Source organism: Mustela nigripes, chromosome 12, assembly GCF_022355385.1.
Source record: "Mustela nigripes isolate SB6536 chromosome 12, MUSNIG.SB6536, whole genome shotgun sequence".
Taxonomy (NCBI): Eukaryota; Metazoa; Chordata; class Mammalia; order Carnivora; family Mustelidae; genus Mustela; species Mustela nigripes.
The window spans coordinates 108,510,489-108,528,565 of NC_081568.1; the positions used below are offsets into that span (position 1 = coordinate 108,510,489).

Below are 18,077 nucleotides of genomic sequence, written 5' to 3' on the forward strand. Positions count from 1 at the left end.
AACAGAGGAATGGCAAGATCTAATAGCTTAAAATAATCATTTTCTGATATTGAGGATAGATTGATGGTAATCACTTAATATCAGTGTCTTCTGATTTTTAGATAGGCACACATGACTCCAAATGAAAAACACATTTCCTAGACAATGCTTGCGGTAAGCTTTGCCCATGTGATTGAACTCTGGCTAACAAGTTGTGGACGGAAGTAATGGCCACAGAATCCAGATGACTTAAAGGAAGAGTATATTCTTTTTCTCTTCTACATATGAGGAAACTGAGGTAGGTGAATTGGAATAGCTGGTCCGTAAACCACAAACAGGCATTTCAAACTCAGTTGGCTTCTTTCTAGAATCCTTCGAAGCCACTATATTCTAGTGCTTTATAGCATGATGTTTTTTACACCAATGTGTGTGAGATGGTGATTTAAAATTAGTCAAGGACTTAAACCTCCAGTATATATTTTAAGCAGTCAGTGTAATTTCATTGGAAGTCAAGGTGGGTGGGCGAGATGGACAGATGGATGACTTGTCTTGTGGATCAGAAGCTGCTGCGAGAAACGAAGCATTCTTTGTCTTGTAAAGTACCTTATACTTCTCCACTTGCATATAATTTCAAGTAAAATAAATTTAGTATGTGTGACTGTGGTTGTATATTTCCATACACACATATACAAATGTACACACATAGGTACGTGCGTGCATGTATCTATGTAGCAGTGTTAAACATAAACATTTCAAAAATATATATGCCTGAATGACTATTTTTAGGTTAGCCTACATTTAGCTTATGTAATTTTAATTTAGCATTGTCGACACTATTATTTAAAGTCTCAAAAAATGTGATCATCCAAACATCATAAGCAAATAACCCGGTAGGCATTATTACTAAAAAAATAAAAAAGCACATTTGGAACCATTAGATGATTTTAAAACTACAAACATGCACAGTTATTTTCCTCCAAACCATAAAAAATTAGAGGGAAACATGGATCTTGACTTCTTGAATGATAAATAAGGGTCTCTGAATTCCAACGTCTTTGCATTTGCTTTCTGTAGCCTCAGCATAATCACTGCCAACAATTTCAAAATATGAAATATTTCAAGGAACTTTACACAGAACCTGTCAATAATTTAATTTGCAGATAAGATGAAACCAGGAGAGCAGCAAAAATTGACAACGTCTTTGAAAGAACACTATATTATTATAAAATGCCAAAGTCTGAACCTTAAAAAGCATGTTAGGAGCAAGTTTTCAAATCACTATGGCTATCATACTTTAATTTATTTTAATGTGCACTTCTCTGTGGCCACAAATGATAGGAATAGGAGACATAGCTTGACAGCCCGTCTTAGCATCAGAACAGCTGTGAAGAATAGGTCACATCAAAGAGAAAGTTACTAAAGGCACCCTCTTTTGTAAAACTTCAAATTGGAAGGAGAAATTTGAGGATGGGAGAGTTCAATATTTGTCTAAGGCACCAAAACTGTTTTTACTGAATCACTGAAAAAATAGAGCACAGACCCTGTGAAATACAGCCATGGTGAAATGTATGAATTTCTGTGGAAGGTGGAAAACAATTTTCACAAGACAGGACCGTTAGAATGCAAAGTTTAAGAAAGTTCCTTCCGGAGCCAGATCCCAGGTCCCCAGTAGAAGGGCCCCCCCATAATGAAAGAGTGACACTGGAACAAAGAGTAAAATTTAACATGGTAAAGTGTTCTTTTTGAGTTTATAAGAAATAAAGAAGTTCTTCAAGGAATAGTAATACTTGAGGATCTTAAAATACCTTGTAATATATGACACTTTATTTCAGAATGCTGTTTGGGTTCAAATGCAGAACACTACCTAAAGATTCAAAAGCCAATTGCCTTAGTGATTGCTACAGCTGAATCATAAAGTGTACTTTCTAGACACTTCTTACTAAATGGTCTGAACAAATGTAAATGACTATGAGGCTCTAAGTTTAGTTCTATATACAACTGCAGATGAAATGAAAATAAAATCATTTACTAAATTTTGTTGAACTCAATTCATACCTCTGTATGTCCTGTGGGGACTGAACTCAAGTTGGAAATGTAGGCCATGCTCATAAAACTATGACCTTTGTTCAGGACAGTGTTTCCGATTTCATTTTAGCACTAGGATTTCAGTTGAAGTAGCTCAAAGCCCACAGAAGTGAGCATGAGGAAAACATTCAGGGACATTGGCATTACAGGTAACTTTAATTTGAATGGACATGTCTCTTTTTAAGACTTTATGTGTAATTTTGCTTCTGAATTTCTTTTTAAGAACATTATCCTGAAATGTAAAACCCTTTTAATTTTTTTAAAAATTAACATATAATGTATTATTAGCCCCAGGGGACAGGTTTGTGAATCATCAGGCTTACACACTTCCCAGCACTCACCATAGAACCCTTTTTACTTTTATAACTTTTTTTCTAGTACTAACATATATTGATGTTAACATGCATGTATATGAACATATGTACACACACTTATGGAATTTGGGAAGAATGCCACAAAAGAATAAATTAAAACCAGTAAGATTTCATTCTAATGAAAACATAATAAAATTTAAAGCATCCCCTTGAATCAGTAGATTCATTTATCTCACACAAAAAGAAGACAAATGTAGAATATTCAGGTTTAGTACAACAGATTAAGTTCTTAGAATCCAGGTGTTTTCCTTTTCTTATTTTGCTATCTTTAGCATGTGACTTTAATTTTTATGGTCTATTCTTGGCTACTCCACTTTCCAGGGGAAAGTTCTCTAATCCAGGCAAAAAGAAGCGGGAAGGGTAAATAATGGGGGGTGGGGAGTCCTGCTGATTCTATCCACCATCATCATCCCATGATTTCTGGGAGTCCCCACCAACCAATTTCTGCTTATGCTTTTCCCTTTTAAAACTGGGTCTTTGGCTATCCCAGCTGCAGAGAACAAGGGGCAGTTAATGTTTTAGAGTTTTATACTGTTATAATAAAGGAAATAATAAAGGAAGCCAAAGGAGATCCCGTCTTTGTATAAAAATCATCATACCTGCCACTGTAAATCTATAACTCATATACTTCAAAATTATGGAAGTGTTTCATTACTTATTTCTGGAGAAGTGAAACAAACTCTTTCATATTAGTTTTGCTGATTTCCCATAATTCAGATATTGGATAATGAAATTTACTGAAAGGAAGAAAATAAAGACATTTCTTGTATTTAGAGAGACTCTCATTCTCAGAGGCATTTATAACAAGCATTTAATATTTATCATATAAAATGACTGTAATATACTTTTTGAAAGTTAGAAAAACAGTATTTATTTCATTGATTATATCAGTAATTCTGGCAAATTGCCAGAATCTAGGCTAAAGAAGATTCTTAACTCATTACTGAAAAATTGTAAAGGATCTTCATGATTGAAACTGTGAAATACTTAACAGTGTAGAAAATATTAAAGGATGATCCATTTCTTCCAATATATTTCATAGCTATAAGTTCCTACATGTGGGGCTCTCCAATAAGAAACAATTTCAAGATCCCTCTTCCAATCACTTAGTATAATTACCAAGACTTCGAATTCTCTCTGAGATGTCCTGGCTCACAAACTTTAACACCCCTGCTAGCACTTACTACTGTTGGTATTACTTTCAAAGCCTGCAAGTTGAAGAAACAGGTAGTATTTCATAGTTTCAGTTTTTCTCATCTGCTTTTTTCATTACTAAATAAATGGAACATATTATGTGAAATGTCATGGAGAAAAGTTTATTTAAAATGCTTCATTGTTTGGAATGAAAAAAAAAATACAACTTTGATAACTTTTGCTAGCTTGATGGAAAACATGGCCATGAAACTCTGGTGCAAAAGACCAGGGGAGAGGTTTATGTTGGTCCTGAGAGGGCATGGGGAGGCACATGAGAAAAGAATAAAAATGAAAGAATTTGAGAGACCTTGGCTATGTTAGGCCTTGAGGTGGGTAATGGGACTTCTAAATTATGAGTCAAGTTTTAAAATACTTGTGTGGTATTCTTACGACTTGGATGAGGGAGTTGAGTTTTCTACACAACAGTTAAGGGAGAAGAAGGAAAAACTACTAATGGCAGCAGAAGCCAGATGTGTAGGAAAGCCTCAGCTTGTATTTGCATAATATAGGTCTGAAGAAAATGGAGTTTGAAAGTTGAAATTGTTTTCCTTTAGTAGTAAATAAATTGCATGTTCCTGATCTAAAAATAAGACAACTTTAAATAGAAGCAAAGGGTTTTTGTTTAGAGTTCCTTCATTAAATGAAACAAATTCAACAGCCCATCCAAAGACCCCAGACTTATGCAGCCATTAATATCAAATCTGAAGGTTAAAATCACTGAGAGGAAGTGTATGCTGGAAAGTAAAGGAAAAGTCATTATCTTAGTTAAGGTATTTTTCACGAACAGTGTGGTGGGCTGAATAATGGCCCCTCCAAAATGCTCATGTCCTAATCCCTAGAACCTGTGAATCTGTTACTTCACATGATTTTATTAATGTAATCCAACTTGGGATCTTGTGATGTAAATTTGTCCTGGATTATCCAGATGGGGCCACATAAATACAGGTTCTTATAAGAGAGAGGCTGGAAAAACTGAATCTTTTCCTAATTCCTATTTTTGTTTTTTCTCCTAACTACCACAGGTACTTCATCCTTATTGCTGCTGGGCATGGGTCTTTAGGAAGTATTATTCTATTTTTTATGGGCAAGCCAAATACAGGTTTATTGTATTCTAGAGGTCAGTGCACAATTACTGGGGTTACTAATTGACTTTAATTTTTTATGGGACTTTCAGAAACTTGTACTATATGTTCAGTCTGCCTTTGCTATAAAACTGATTTAATAATTGGCAGTATTTCAAAAGTCTTAAAGAAAACACTGCCTGGACAAAAAGCCCTGGCGAACTATGAAATGTCTCAGCAAAGTTAGGTTTCACCTAGGCTATGATGAGGAATTTCTATGTTGTAGAACAACTCTGTGATAGGAATAAATTGAAAGAAATGGAACAGTATATATGGCTGTAACCTGTGGGGAGGTGAAAAGGGTGTTTTATGATTTTCCTTCTGCCATTTGTCTGTTTTTAAATAAATTGAAAATGTAACATAGGAACTATACCACTATAATTTAATGCACTACACTGTATTGTTTATTGATAGATCATAGAAGTAGCAAAATTATATTACTTCAAAACTTATTCTATAAAATTATTTCAATTTCTGCTACTTCTATCCATAACTTTTATTATTTCTGTTCAACAGCTTTTATTTACAGACTTCAGCATGAGTTCTATTCAAAACAATTTTTTTCTTTAAGTTAAAATATATACATAGAGTGGCAATTCAGATAATCCTGAAGATCTTCGGAATTATTACACTACTATTCTTAACATATGTGCTTCATATGTTACAGTGGCTATAAAGAATCAAGTTTATCAAAGAGTAATCTTTTAGTATCCTGAAAACAATGTCTAAATTGTTCAAATGGCTAAAAACTATACATATTTCCTGTATTTATCTTCGTGTACTTTTTTCCCCTGGTGGCGTATTTGATGTTTAATATCATTTGCTATTTCATTAATGAGGTAAAATTTAATTTCAGTTGGTCAGTATTTCCATATTATGATGGTACTTGATCAATAAACTATATTTATTTCAATGGTATATAGATTACATACATTTTTATGGATCTAAAAGTGTGTGTCTACATATATGTATATGTTTATACACATCTGTGGCATTACCACTTTGTGCTCCAAAATTTCTAAGTCTAGGGTTCCTGGATGGCTCAGTTGGTTATGCAACTGCCTCTGCTTCAGGTCATGATCCCAGGGTCCTGTGATCAAATCCTAGATCGGGCTCCCTGATCAGTGGGGAGTCTGCTTCTCCTTCTACCCTTCCCTCCCACCCTTGCTTGTGCTGTCTCTCAAATAAATTAAAAAAAAAATCTTTAAAAAAATTTCCAAGTCTAAAGACTATACATTTATATAAGAAAACTCACAAATTTACAAACATCCTATTTTCAGTAATGAACTGAAGTCTATTAAAATATATCTTGCAATAATTTCTAAATAGAATTCTCTAGTTAATAATTTAAATTATAGAGATTAAACTAGATTATTAGTAATAATATTTTCAGTTACTTATTCAGTAATTTAGAGATTATAAAATTCAAGTAGTCTGTATTTGTGAGGGTCAGAATCAATTTAGTTATCCACTACCAGCCCAGTAAACTCGAAGTAGCAAAAATAAACTCCTTGCCATCTTGGATAGAAAACAACCAGAACGTTTGCACTCTTTCATTCCTGGAGAGATAAACTAAATTAGGCAAATGCAGTGTTATGCAGTGTTATGTTATAAACCAGGGTAAAGTGGGTAACTGAGTTCATACTAGTAATTACACAAATACAGGTATGTATATCTGGTCATGAAAAAGAAATTGCTCTGGAGCGCCTGGGTGGCTCAGTGGGTTAAAGCCTCTGCCTTCGGCTCAGATCATGATCCCAGGACCCTGGGATCGAGCCCCGCATCGGGCTCTCTGCTTGGCAGGGAGCCTATCTCCCCTTCGTTCTGTGCCTGCCTCTCTGCCTACTTGTGATTTCTGTCTGTCAAATAAATAAATAAAATCTTTAAAAAAAAAAAAAGTTGCTCAAGAAAATATACAATGGAAGAAATTATACTTCCTCAAACTTAATTCTCTATAAATTGAAAATAATTTAATTTACATCACTATATTTAACATTCAAGAACAGCCCCATGAAGTAGATGTTGTCATCTGACTTCATGAAGTTAAGTGCATTTTCCTGGTTCACTGGACCAGTATAGGCTATTATGTGATCTTAAGTGCAGTGTTCTTTCTGGCCTTGTATATAATTTATTGGCAACTGGATTCTCTTTTATTTGGACTTTTCTCCATCTCTCTCTCTCACACACACACACACACACAAAACTCCAGGAAATGTCCTTTTTTTTCTTAGGCCTAAAAATAATTAGGTAAGCTTATTGAAGAGTCAGGGGTCTAAATGTTTACTCTATCTTTTCTCTTTGCAAAAAGTCTTTGTAGGATCTCTTTTAAAGGATCTCAACTAGTGAATTATTACCCTCTGTGTGAACACATACACCAAAATCAAATGAATCATGACAAAGCACTTCCTATTGGAATGGTCTCTCGAGGCCCAGCAATAAGATTTCTCTAGATGTGCTTAGTCAAGTTGTGTACTAACGTAGATCATCATGAAGGTATCCTCAGAAAACTCTATTCTATGGTGATTTGCTTGTTTGGATCCATGAAGATAAAGACCTAAAATGCATTTATTCAGGCAGATACGTAATTTTATTAAATGAATTATAGGAAACATAGTAAGAGAATAATATAGGGACATAGTAAATATTTGTGCTCTTTTCTGCCTCTCTGTGCCCATAGTTTCTCTCTGTATCATGGTTCGTTTTATGTGTCTGCTTGATTGGGCCACAGAGTACTTAGATTAAACATTATTTCTGGGTGTACCTCGACATTTCCAGATTAATTAGGATTTGACTCAGAGGACTCAATAAATAGATGGCTCTCTCCAACGCAAGTGAGCATCACCTGAACTGCTGAGGACCTGGAGAGAACAAAAAGCAGACGAAAAAGGAGGACTGGTTCCTTTCTTGCTTATTTGAGTTGAGACATTCGTCTTTGGCCTTTGGATAGGGATTTATAACATTAGCTACCCTGGTTCTTAGATCTTAGATCTTAGGCTTGCACTGAATTATAACACAGGCTCTTCTGGTCTCCAACTTGCAGATAGCAGATCATGGGATCATTCATATCTACCAAATGTCTATGTATACATGCATGTATATATGTACATGTATACATGTGTGCATGTATATATGTACTATTCCCATCTACCTACATGCATGTATGTATTATGTATATATGTGTGTATTTATGTATGTTAAGTATCTATCTATCTATCTCCTAGTGACTGGTTCCTGAGTCTTATTTTCAGAGTTTTAGTTGAGATTATCAGAGTGACCCACCTCTTGTGCGTCTTAACACAGTTGTTGTGGCCAACCTCTGGGGTTGTATTGTGGCTCATTGTTCAGGTAACAGTCACTGTGAAAAGAGATTCTTTGAAAAGAGGCACTGGAATGGCAGGTAAGACACAATTATATGTAAAATATAAACAAGATATTTACTGCCACCACGCTCTAGAATAGAATACATCAAAGAGAAACTAAATTTACCAAAATGAAATTATGTTTACAAATTAATATCATATTGATGGATAATTAATGCCCTGAAAAGGATATTAAACATTCGTGAGAATTAGTAGGACAAAAAAAGGACTAAAAAATCCATTTAACAATATGTTCTAGGTAGATTACAATATTCAACTGATAAATGCAGTTATTCCTTTTGACCTTAGACAAGAACCTAAGACTGTATATATCCCGTGTTATGAAACTGAAGTAGAGTTGAACATTTCTTTGTTTTCCTCCTTTATTTTGTGATGGAGCTGTGCAAAGGACACGCCTACACATTGTGTAATTAGTATCACATAGATCCTGGAATACAATTGCAATGCATGTATAAAAACTGAGCATCGTTAGACCACAGTGTGACTTTCAAGTTTGAAAATTATTCGGTTTTATTTACAATTTTTTTTAAGATTTTATTTATTTATTTATTTGACAGACAGAGATCACAAGTAGGCAGAGACACAGGCAGAGAGGAGGAAGAGAGGAGGAAGCAGGCCCCCCGCCAAGCAGAGAGCCCGATGTGGGGCTTGATCCCAGGACCCTGAGATCATGACCTGAGCCAAAGGCAGAGGATTAACCCACTGAGCCACCCAGGCACCCTGAAAATTATTCTTTTCTACTACTTAGGTTCCATATAAAAAAATAGCACTTCTTTTACTCCATGATACTTTTTTTTTCTAGAAAAAGACATTATGTCCAAAGCAAACTCTTCCATAGGTAATGATATGGTCCCACATACAATGAACCAAATAACAATGAGGCAATTCACAAATTTTGTTATCCTTAACAATTTAAAAGGATCATTACAGTATCAGTTCAATATCATTTTTTCTTTTTCTATTTTTTTCTTTTTTTTAAATGTTTTATTTATTTATTTGACAGAGAGAGATCACAAGTCGATGGAGAGGCAGGCAGAGAGAGAGAGAGAGGGAATAGGCTCCCTGCTGAGCAGAGAGCCTGACGTGGGGCTCGATCCTAGGACCCTGAGATCATGACCTGAGCCGAAGGCAGCGGCTTAACCCACTGAGCCACCCAGGCGCCCTCAATATCATTTTTTAATGGCTGTGAAATAAATTATTGGGATCCACCTGAAATATACATAACCTTTCTTCCACACAGATGATAAGGAAAAGTGAATCACTTGAAATTATCCTACAATGATTACTTCTGTATTATATTATAGCAATTCCACAATAGTGACAAAAACAAACAATAAATTTAAGACATTCCATAAACTTTTATGCATAAAATGCCCACAAATTTTGAAAATTATGTAGAAAAAAGTAAAGTAGACAAAACTTTTAGGCATAGACCAGCATAGGATTAAAATAAACTGTATATCAAGTCCTATGATTTTTATTATGCCAACAATATGTTTTATAGCATGACAAACTACTTGGGCAGTTATAGACAGAGTTAGGAGGGTGATTTATTGTGAGTTGCTTACCAGCATTTTTTCTTCTCCCATGTTTCTTTATTTTTTCTCTTAAAATTTTATGGCACTAAAAAAAAAATAATGATAACATTAGAAATTGGCATATTAGCCCATAACCCTAAAATAGCAACCACTTGATTTATTATATTTGAGGGTTTTTTTCTGCATGCATCTATATTTTCTGGAGTTGAAACTTTGTATCACCCATTTTTATTGTATCACAAGGCATGTCATTGGATCACATGACTGAAGGAATGAGAACTCTTTTAGTTTTGAGGCACTGAAATAAAACACCAGGTAAATGGTGGCAGACGTACCTTTACAAGAAATAATGAAAGAGGGCAAATGAATACAAAAATCTTTATGCAGAAGTGAAGTTAAGTTGAGGAAATTCACACTGGGGCACTTTAAACTATCTTGGTCATTTTGTTAGAACTGTTGCCAAGGGAATGCCTCACTTAAGGAGCATATATTCATTTAAGGTTATTTACTCAGATTACATCCCTTGAACACTGACAGGGGATGGAAGAAATAAAACATCTATGACTCAAGGGTTTTTGTTTTTGTTTTTTCCCCAGGAGATTATATTCTTCTGTTGAGTTAGCAAAATAGAAACCATGCGCTGATGAAAACTGCATATCCTATTTTTTACACATGTACTTTCTGGATTCCTGTTATCAAACTCCGATGCAAATCTTACTAAATAATTTATAGTAGACAACACATGCTTTTCTGATGGTTGGTTTATTATCTAAACAATGAAATAGTAAGTTTCCTATAGCTTAATGCTTTATCTAAATCTAAAGAACTCCATAGGAGCAGGTTTAATTATTACTTTCATTCCTATAGGTAAAAAGCCAAGAATCAGAGAGAGGATGAAGAATATGCTGAAAATTACACAGTTTATAAACTGGCGTTAGAACACTGCCCCTTACTTTTAGGATCCAAGCTCTTATCTACTATATTATGTTCCCTTTGACATTTGTATGGTTGCTTGAGGGTCAGATGCAGTGAGTGAAGTCGCTTTATAAATAGTAAGTTTTTTTTTTTTATAATATTATTATTCTCCACTTTCTACATAGTCTTAATGGATATCATTTGAAAGGCCTACACAATACTTCTATTAAACTGCTTTTTCCCAGTTTAAATGGCCATAACACTACTAGAGTCATTGTTTCACTTTTTGGTCAGCTTTTTAGAAGTTTATTTTTGGCAGTTACTTCAGTAATATAGATGTGGGTCTATAAAAGTATTAGTTCTTTTTTTTATCCCTCAGATAAATTGTACTAAAATAATTCCAATATCACAAATATGCATATATGATTTTATTTCATACATATTGCCAGGATATTTTCCAAAATAGGCACAAATATTTACATTATCTCCTGTGTTTAAATGTGCTAGCTTTACCACGTTCTCAACATTATGTGCTATAATTTTAATACATTTTAAAAATAAAATTTATATTCCAAGACAGCTTTGTTTTAATTCTTTGACTACTACTGTGTATGTAATTATATGTTTATTGTATATTTCGTCAGGTCATACGTATATAATATTTGTTCTTTGTTCATTATGAATATTAACATTCTCATATTTCAGGTTAATATATTTGATGACAGTTGTTCCTTTTAATTTTGGTCTTTTTCACCTATTTGAAGCTGCCAAAATAGGTGGAAACTATTTTAAATACTTTTGGGTCACTGTATGATCCAGTACATGGATTCAGTTTAATCATATATCCTAACATATAATTAGGCAAGAAGCTGTAAGAACTCTTTGCACATGTGAGATAATATCCCTGCCCAAGCTACAAAGAGTCGAAATGACTGAAATGTCAATTTACCTATGTCTAAATAACTTGTTTTTATGCACAGTGAGATTCCCATTAAATCCCTTTCCTAAAAGAAGTTAGATTTCGGCACAACAATTTCCTGCTGCTTTTTCATATGGCTCACTTTCCTCTATCATTATATGTGAAACTGCATCATTACTGTTGCAGAACATGAACTTATGATATGTGATGATGGTTTGAGGTAGAAGCACTGCAAATGAGAGTTGAAAGTCATAATACTTCCTTATCCTTGTCTTCAGTTGGGGATTGAATACATTCTTTCTCTTTTCCCCTCTGTTTGTAGGTGGCTATAAAAGACCTTTGTGTTTTTGGCTTGGATCTTTATTATTTTTTTCCAGTATAATTGAAAATACTATATTCTCATTTCTATTTCATTTCCAAGGCTTCTCTATGCTGTAAAAATTTAGGGTTAAATTTTAGGTTGTATACAGAACTTTTTCATAGACAATAGAATGATATAAGTATTTTACATGACAAACAGTCAGCAATTTCTTCATAGCTTCCCTGAGAGGAAGGAACATTTCCATAAGGGGAAAAATACTAGAGAAAATTTCAATAAAGGCTGTATCAGAAAATAAAATTGATATCTATAATAAATCACCTTCAGTACTCCAGTGCCAAACAATGACTTGACTAGAACTCAAAGGATTATTACCAGAGTGCATCAGTGTATAATAATTCGGTATTTTTCCTCCATATACAGCCCTAAAATCATCCTGGTATTTGAAGTTGCACTCTGTATTTTTCCTTCTGTAAAACATATTATAGTCTGAGGTTTTAAAAAGTCCAATAAGCAAGATTTTATCTTCTTTGAATTTATAAAAATAGACCAAAAGTAGTAATAAAATTATTAGCTATTTGCCATGAAAAACAACTTTCATAACTAAATTATATTTTTAAGATTCCATGTAAAAAATTAGTAGAAGTACAATTTATAGCCTTTGAAGCAGCTAACATATATTGGGTGTTTTCAAAGAAACATACTTTTAATTAGCAATGAACACTACCTGGGGTTTTTATAACCTAATAAAGAGTGAAATCAGTTTTCACAAACTAAAGGAATTAAAGTTAGACATGTGAAGGACATTTAGACTAGTTTGTTATCAATTATAATCTAAATCAACCCTGAAACAGATACTTCCACAGTGCTATTAGTAATATCATTTATAGATGCAGAAATTGAAGCTTAAAGAGACTAATTAACTTGGACAAACCCCAAGCTTATAAGCGGCAGGCTAGAATTGAAATGCTGATCAGACTGGAGGACACAGGACCTTTTGTTTGCTAGTTTTGGATCCAAGGTTTCATTTATCTCTGTAAATTACACATAGGATCACAAAGGTCTAACTTTTGTTCTTCATGTTTAACCTATGTGTGCGTAATCTTTCAGTATCCTTGCTATTTAACCAATATAACAATAATAACAAGGATATACCCACATCACTATTTATTAGAGTCTGCGCTGGATGTTTTAAAGAAATTATTTTCTTTGGTACTATTTCTGCTTTAAAGAAAAGATAACCAAGTTTTAGAGAGGTGAAAGTCCCAGAACAATGTTACACAAGAAGAAATGTTTGAGCTGGGATGCAAATTAAGTTCAGGCCATGCAAAGCCCAAGCAAGCTTGCAACCACTCAGGCTTCATAGTCTCAGATAGTGATCCAATGAAATCGTTTTTCCCACCTTCTTCTCAGTTGCTTAGATGAGGTTCCCTACTCAGGCTCATAATGCATGTTCTTATATTCTGCACAATATATCTAAATACTTGTCTGAAGTTCTGTTTATAAGAGGCCATGTAACATGGCTATAAAAAGTATAAGTCAGGTCAGAGCAGACAGACCTGGGGTTAAATGCCATCTCCTACGTTTGCTAAATATTCACCAGAATTGGTATAATTGGCTTGCCTATTTTTTTCATTTGTAAAAGGGAATCATTCTGGTAATCTAACTCTGGGTTTGACCGTTAACTAAGATAACACATATAAAATTCAAGGATAGTGCTTGAGGCTTAGTAAGAGTTGTATCATGATGCTTCATTTCCTTTCGCCGCACGTTTACTTTTACGTATCTCCCATATATGTTTCTCACTCTTTTCCAAGGACAGCAACTTCTACTTTATTCAGACAGCTGTCATTGCAGGTAATAAAATTATAATAACCTAAATATATAGTACGTCATTTAGACCACTTTTATGATATACTTCTTATGGGAGTCAAACATTTGCATGTGTGTTGTGCTTTGTAAGAATGTTGGCTATTATATTAATTTTATTTAACTGTAACAAAAATTATAATTTAAAGAGTGCTGACAAATTACTACTCTCTGTGCTAAGAATTTGTTCTTTACTATTTGCTTTTATTCGACCCAAAACTTTGATAGGCAGGCACAGTTATTATTTTCACTTTTCAGATGAAGAAACTTAAGCTTAGAAATATTAAATAATTTTTCTGAGGTCTCATAATTCCTATGTAATGGATCCTAGATTTAAACTGAGACTTCAGTTTACAAGACTTCTAAGACTTCATTTACAAGACTTCGCCACTACAAAATACACTTGCTCATTTACATAACATGTGTAAAAGTTTGGATTTGTTGCCTGGGAGTAGTTCTATTTACTTTTAGATTCTATACTTGAGGTTTTAGCATTCAAATATTCTGGCAGTATAGCTAGTGAGAAAACAGGGCCTGGGTTATCATGAACATTTAGCATAACACAGACAAGACCATTTTACCTAGGAGATGTGTGAGAGGTCTTCAAGGTATTCATCATCTCTTCCTGATCTATAAAAGGTCAGTGGCCAATTAAATTAATCACATTGTTTACCCTTGTCCAATTTGCTTGCTATAATTTAAAACTAGTCCATCTTGATAGCAAGACAAGCCATAGATACATCAGTTTCAAATAGTATTCTCCTTTTTGGCTCATTTTAACTATCTACTTCAGTGAGAAAATTAAGTATCTACTGTTTACTTTTTAAAGGTTGAAAATATAATTAATATAGACATAGCTATGTAAAAATTAGTAAAGACACATTAATGTATTATCTTCATCTGTAACTTGATATTTGCATAGGTCAGGTAAGTGCACTGATGTTGACATTTCAATATTTTTCTCCAATCTTACACATAGATTTCAAAATCAAATTCATAATATTTGTAAGGCAACATTAATAGCCATTAAAAAGGAAATTCTTCAAGATGTCTTCTTTTTCGAGAGTTAGTAATTATTTTATCTTATTTAAATGAATGCTATCTCCGATATGAAGAAGAGTTAATTCTGCTGATATTACAGGTCACCTACACAGACATTCAATTTTATGCGTGAAAGCTGGAGATGAGATAATTCATTCAAAGATGTATATTTGGAAAAGGGCCCAAGTGAGATGCCTACAAATTAAACATTTGGCAAAATTCCTTAGATAAATGGAAAAGGTCATTTTGAAAATTTGGTTTGGTGGATTTTAACAGCTGCACTATAAACTGTAATTGCAATTTAAACAACCTCTGATGCCACTCTAGAAAGATCTTAACCTTCTTAACCTGTCACCCTTCAATGCTTGCAAGTAAGACACAGATATAATTTTATGAGCTGCTAGTGAAATTTCCCCAATTATTACTTGATTCCACAGTTATTATTATATGTAACTGACACAAAAAGTCAATCTGACCCATGATTCTATAAAAAAAACAAAACCGAAACCAAAACAAAACCCACTAAATTTAGATTTAGTAAATCTAAATTCCAAATGTACTTATAGGAGAAACAGCAAATAAACGTATTTGGTCATTAAAAATTTAATCTCTTCAAATTAATATTCTATGGTTGTTTTTAATAAATCCTAGAAGTGCTACGGTGTATTATCAGGATCAATTTTGTCTACGGGAATATATTATATATTTTAACAACTTTATATCAAATTATAATTGGGAGAATAAGGTTTATAATTTTATATTCATTTTTCACTGGGAAATATAAAAGCATTCTTTTGGAAAGAATATTGTAAATCACACTCAGAAGTGTGAAAGTCAGAATAAATATAAATGATGAAGGATGATTTTAAAAATATAGCACTAATAATATTTGAAATGTGTCAAAAGAAAATCATAGAATTCTAGAAATCTTAAAATAGCTATTGGATTACTCAGTGGGTTCGGAAGACATAGAAGTCTTAGATCCTTATGCCCTTTTTTTTTTTACATTTTGGCAAATTTCAAAATTTTAAACTATCTTAATAATTTATACTATAATGGTTTCTTTTGTCTTTTTCATTTTAAGAGGTTATTTTCTCTTTTAAAAAAATCTTGGTCATATATGAATATTGGAGTGTGTATCTGTTGAAAAGCTTTTTTGCTTTTTTTCCAAAAGAAAAATACTGTGGCCACATTTTTGTTACAGAGTTTTCTGCTAAATTGAGATATGTTCCATCGGCATTACATAATTAGCATGGCATGTTATGCTAAAACTGTTTCAGAAAATACAAATACAGGGGTGCCTGGGTAGCTCGGTTGGTTAAGCATCTGTCTTCCTCTCAGGTCATGATCCTTGGACCCTAGCCCCACATCAGGATCCCTGCTTGGCAGGTGCCTGCTTCTCCCTCTCCCTCTGCTTGCTGCTCCCCCTGCTTGTGCTCCCTGTCAAATAAATAAATAAAACCTTTAAAAAATACAAATACAATGAATACCAAGGAAATTCAGCAAATATTTTTTGTCATAAAGAAATGAATCATAACAAGTCAGTTTCTTATAAAAATAGGTGGTTTTTGAGTGAGATATTAACACCTAATACAAAGTTGTCTTGTTCAGTGATGAATTTATATATTCAAGAGGATGTTGCATATAATGAATCTAATATTCAAAGAAATAAATTTCTCATTTGAAATTTCTAATATTTAAAGTTGAACAGTGTCATATATATTTCCTTAGACCTTCATTTATCCTTGTAATGTTTAGATTAGCATAAACAAATGAGTGAAATTTTAGAAAAGACACTGAAAACCTCTACTGTATTTTATATATACTCAGGATATAGTAAGCACTTAAGAATATTAATACGCAGTATTATAAGAATGTCTAACTGAGACATGTTTTATAATAATGATTTTCATTTCACCATGACAGCCTGCATTACCTTTTTCATTATTTAATATTTTATAAATAAACTAAAAAAAAATTATCTAGAACTTTAGTGTTCTTAAATGTTTTCACATAAGTTATTACTTCATTTACATTATCGTGATGTTTTCACTAGCAATTCTCACCTTGGTTTAACAGATGGGGAAACTGAGGCTCAGAATATTTTAAGAGATTTTTCAATTTCATCCCAGTATTAGTGAAAAAAATCTGGTACTCAAATCCTGACCATTTAACCTCATATATTGGTCTCTTTTATCATGTCACTGAAGGGTGGCAGCCCAAATATGCCACTTTGGTATAAGGATTGTTTTGATTTAAAGGCACTTGCAAAGCAACAGGTGTAAGAACACTGGAACTCCTCTTTTCTTCCAGAAAGCAGGAGTGGAAACTCCCATGTGAAAGATGTTCTCTCTTCACAAGAGAAAAGGAACATTCTTACTATGTGAGTTGGTGAATCCAGACACTGTGAAAATGACTTTTATCTTTCTTTTGTGTCCCCATATAATTTAGTTACTTTTCCACACTGCTTCTCTTTGTTCAGCTTAATATACAAGCACTTAGGTTTTGCCACTTCTTTGAGCTTTCACTTCCTAATGAAGATTCCCACATCATTAAGATTTACATTAAATCAATTTGTATGATTTTCTTTTGTTAACCTGTCTTTTGCTACAGAGATTCAGCTGAGACCTAAGACGGGTAGAGGAAATGTGTTTCCTCCCCTATACCACTCAAGACATATTTTTAAGATAATATTATTTACACGGATTAGATTTCTTTAGAAAACCAATAAAACCACAAATGGAGTTTAAATTAAACTAGAAGTAATTCTGTATGTAGAAGAAAAATTTGGATAATTAAAGTTAATAAATTATGACAAGCAAAAATAAACACAAGCACATGCAATTAAACTATGCCACCGAGGACCATATTAGCCATCTGACAAAAACCACATACGCATGTTACTTACGTAGATGGATAAAATGACAGCACAACATAAAAACTGAGTCACTCTAATCTTAAGTCCCATGGATACACTTATTCATTAAAGGAAGAAATGGTTTCAGGTTGGGAAAGGATGAAAAAAAAAAAAAAAGACTGACAGAAAGATAGAGAAAGAAACCCAAATAACCTTCACAAATCAAAGTTCTCAGCTTGTGTAAGGACTTAAGTTTAAGCATGGTGCTGACTCTCTGTGAACCCCGAAGGGATAAGCCAAACCCTTAGAGACATTTTTGACATTACATTAGCCATACATAGGTCTTTCCTTTCTTCTTAGTAGACCCAAGTTAAAGTTACAGATCGAATGGCACAGATGCCATAGTCAACTATCTCCTTCATTAATAGCCCAACTTCTAATGAGATGTGGTCTAACAATATCTTATGAGATATAGAAAAGATTAAA

At 33.4% G+C, this 18,077-nt stretch overlaps 1 pseudogene; it reads left to right on the forward strand.

Moving 5' to 3' along the window:
• Window positions 1–506: 506 nt before the first annotated feature.
• The window catches only part of LOC132027589 (small ribosomal subunit protein uS10-like), a 108,352-nt pseudogene continuing 90,781 nt past the window's right edge, over window positions 507–18,077 (forward strand).